Below are 4,167 nucleotides of genomic sequence, written 5' to 3' on the forward strand. Positions count from 1 at the left end.
AGGTTTATACTAGTTTTAGTTCATATGCTATATGATATGTTAGTTATAAGGAAATTTTAAATAAAATAAAATATAAATTTATATGATATTTAGTTATACTTTTTCAATAGTAAATATAAAAAGAGTACATATATAATAATTATATAATCTAAATTTAATTTTTCCTTTATAATTAATTAAGTAGGTAGCTGAAAAAATTACAAAGACTATTAAATAAATATACATATCATGATCTCTTTTTATTAATAAATAAATATATAATAGAACCTTAATTTAATTATAATACTAACTGAAAATAATAATATAATATATACATATACTTCATTCGTGTACTATATATAATATTAAAAAAAATTATTTTCCCTCATTATTTGTTATTTATCATTTTGAAATAAATCATAAATTTATATGACGTGGATTTATTTAATTGGTATAAATAGAAAGGAAAAAGGTAAAATAAAATTATTGTCACGACCCATTTTCATGAATCGTGACCGGCGCTAGGGTATGGGTATGGTCGTACCAAAACCCGTAGCAAGCCTTGCGGATAACAGATAAATACCATACACAACAATGTACCTGCATAAAACCACATGCTCGGGGGCAACCGAGACTCCAACCTAGTCTAGCAGTACATATAAACAACATATATTTAAGTACGCTTAATCTCAAATAAACTCCAACATGGCAATATAATATAAATGCCATAAACACTGTAATCATGCCAAAAGCGATAAGGTAATAGTTGGACCAATCCAACAAACAATAGTCTAAGATATAAACGTATAAGACTAAGGCATAAATACCAATCCTACTACTGCGGTCTAAGAGTTCAAAAATAGTTCGACTCATTTATTCTGAAATAAAATAAAGAACCTCCGAGAATGAAGAAACGGAGATCGACCAAACGCTCAAATCATAAACCTGGAAAATTTGGGAAAACAACGGGGTCAGATTTACTGAGTAGAGTTTATATAACCATTTACATTTATTAAGTTAAAAACCTTTAAAACGTTTAATAAAACATTTTCATTATGGATTATCAATGAAACCCTAAACCACAATTCTAAATCCATTGTCGTGTCGGTGAGACGTATCTCAATAACCGATCCCCGACTATCACTTAATAAATAGTGAGCTCAGGAGACGTATCTTCCACCGGTGCCCTCACTAAGGTGAGACGTATCTCAAACCTACCTCAATACCATAATCATTACCGGTGCGCACACAATCCCGATGATGCCCATCGAGTAGCACGTTCCAAATCAAATCCACAATGCCGAAAACAGTTCGAAAGCTGTTTATACATATAAATATACAAAATATAACATTTGCTTAATAAAGAGGTAAATAGAGATATAAACTCACTGCTTGCTATTCCACGTGAAACTTGACAAGCAATCTAACTCTGGTTCGCCTCTGAAGTACGAACAGTCGACGGGTCTAAATACAATATTAAAATCATAATTAAAATTAGACCCTAACTCTAAAGAGTACTAGACAGCACGTAGGACTAGCACAACACAATACCAAGTCACATTTAATAACATCTATATTAAACGCATTCCAAAAATAACCCAAGTTATACAGTACATACAAATCATGTAAATATATTTAGAATGATTCGTAAAATAATTTAAATAAACCCAAGTTAAAATCCGTATCAGTGAGTCAGCCGAGTTATTTAAAACTACCAAGCTTCTTCCCACTTGTCGGGCGACCACAATCTAACCCAAATAAAACTTATTAAATTTATAAACCCGAGTTTATAACTTAAAATATTTTAATAAAATAATTATCCATTTTAAAGTGGAATTCAATATCTTGAAAATTAAGTAACCTAAGTTACAACCCGAAAACTTGATCAAATAAGTCTTATAAAGTTTAAGGGACTAAACTGTACTTTAGCCAATTAGGGGCTAAACTGTACTTTAGCCAATTTGATTTTCGAAATCAAATTTAATTATTCGTTTTCAGTTTACCAAATTATAAAACAAACAACAATCCAAAAGTTATCCTATAGATAAAACTTAACTTGAACAAGTTTTTAGAACTCTAGGGGCTAAATTGTAAATTAGCCAAATTGGAATATTAGTCGAAATTTAATGTAAGTATCCGAGTAATTATGACTTATGTTGTAAAATAATTATCGTTTACACTTTACTAGTTTATAAATCAATTCCTAATTCAAAAGTTTAAATTTAAAACAATAATAATAGATAAACAAACTTGAGGGATTATTAGGTTTAAGCAAAACAAAGTGACAACCATAATAGCCATTTAACCATCTCTTATATTTCAAAATCACAATTTCCCTCTAGCCATAATCTGCCAAATGCAGTAACAACATATTAGAACCTATTATACATAAACCAAGAATAAGGAACATAAGCAAAATAATGGCAGCCGAGATTAACAACTTAAGCAACGAAACCGTGTTGCATCCGTAAAGCAAAACAATTAAATGATTATTTATCAACCGTAATCAATAGAAGCAACTAAAACACAAGAAACGGCAGCCACATAACATGAACACGGCGGAATCGAAACGGCAACGAAACGAGAGTTTGGTACGTACCGTTTGGAGAACAACAAGCTTGATGATTCAGAGATGGGATGAGGTTCGATTTGCCAAGCTAAACAGGGCCTATCATTGACAAAATTCCATGCTCATGAGGTTTCCATAAAACGGCAGAAATCAAGAATGCTAAGCGATGAACTAAACGGCATCAAAAACAAAGGGATTTCAACGTACCAATTGATTCCGAAACGTAGCGATGGTAGAGAACAATCGGAATAGATAAACGAATCAACACAACTCAGAATTATACCTAAACGAAAGCGATAACAGTTAAGATCGGTGATGCGATGTCGAAACGAAGAACGAGTTAAACGATTACTTACCGGATTAACGTGAATGAATGGAACAAATGAAGATAGATGATTGATGAGATTTTCTGATCTCAGAATGCTTGAAAGAATGGCGCTGATGTTGTTTAGAAGGGAATGAAAATATTAGGTTTTGGAAAATAGAAACGTGAACAGATGAAATAGGAGGGAAATAAGCCTCAGGTTGTATGTAAATAAGTGAAACATAAGTTCACGTTAGCTGCAATACTCATGATAAGGGATTGCATGGGCTTTGGCCAAGGATTTATTTATGGCCCAATCATGTGAAAATCAAGTAGGAGGAGAGCATGCCTAAGAATGACCAACGTTGCATTGCATGGCATTCATATGGTTTATTTTTCCCTTTTTTTTCTTTTTTTTTCTTTTAAAATTTAATAATACACACTAAACACGAATCGAACCACGATCTAATCAACGAGTGTCTAAAATTAAATTAAATAAAAATATATAATAATAATAATAAATTATTTAAAGTTTGACGGAATACAAAATTTAAAATATAAATTTGAAATAATTCAAAAATAATAATTATAAAAAATATGGGATATTACAATTATTTACCTATAATTTTAGTGTTTTTGTCAAATATATCACGATCTTTAAATATTACCAGTTTGGTTTATTATCTTTTCAATCTTTATAAAATATTATTCATAACTCGCTTAGAGCCGATGTGGCTCAATATTATTCGTCTACATATATAAAATTTATTCTATGTGGCATATACAATCTTACATTATGTCAACTTCAAATGATTCTTATATTTAGTTAAGATATAAAGATGATGGATCAAACTGGTAAAATTTTAAGATCGTGACATACTTGACAAAAATTTGAATTGAAATTTGGATATAATTATTTCAATTGGTAAAATTGATCGACAAAATTGTCTAAATTAAATATATGTATTAAAAGAATGTTAAAGTTATTGACATATGAAATTATTTTTCGAAATGTTATTTTATTAAAAAAAATATACTTTTATCTGTTTGGGACATGTAACATGAAAAGGAAAATTTAATCAAACATTCTTTGTAAATCTAATTGATTCCTCATAAGCCATAAGGTATACAAAATATACTTCTAATCCAACAAAAAGCTTACCGAATTTAAAATAAGACTTTAACTTTTTGATTTAGCATAAACTACAACAAATTATATAGTTATTGCGCGTAACTCACATTATACGTAACGGCTAATGAATAAAAAATTATTAATTTTCAATTTTGTCTGAAGTAAAAAGAATAATATTACTTT

General features: G+C 29.6%; 1 long non-coding RNA gene across 1 annotated transcript; it reads right to left on the bottom strand.

Annotated features, from left to right (window-relative positions):
* Window positions 1–2,318: 2,318 nt before the first annotated feature.
* LOC126666275 (uncharacterized) lies at window positions 2,319–3,245 on the bottom strand. Its single transcript, XR_007637844.2, has 3 exons — window positions 2,905–3,245; window positions 2,756–2,831; window positions 2,319–2,647 (listed from the first exon to the last, which is right to left on the bottom strand). It is a non-coding gene; the product is annotated as an uncharacterized LOC126666275 (long non-coding RNA).
* Window positions 3,246–4,167: the final 922 nt, after the last annotated feature.

The sequence above is a fragment of the Mercurialis annua genome, linkage group LG1-X, assembly GCF_937616625.2.
Source record: "Mercurialis annua linkage group LG1-X, ddMerAnnu1.2, whole genome shotgun sequence".
Taxonomy (NCBI): Eukaryota; Viridiplantae; Streptophyta; class Magnoliopsida; order Malpighiales; family Euphorbiaceae; genus Mercurialis; species Mercurialis annua.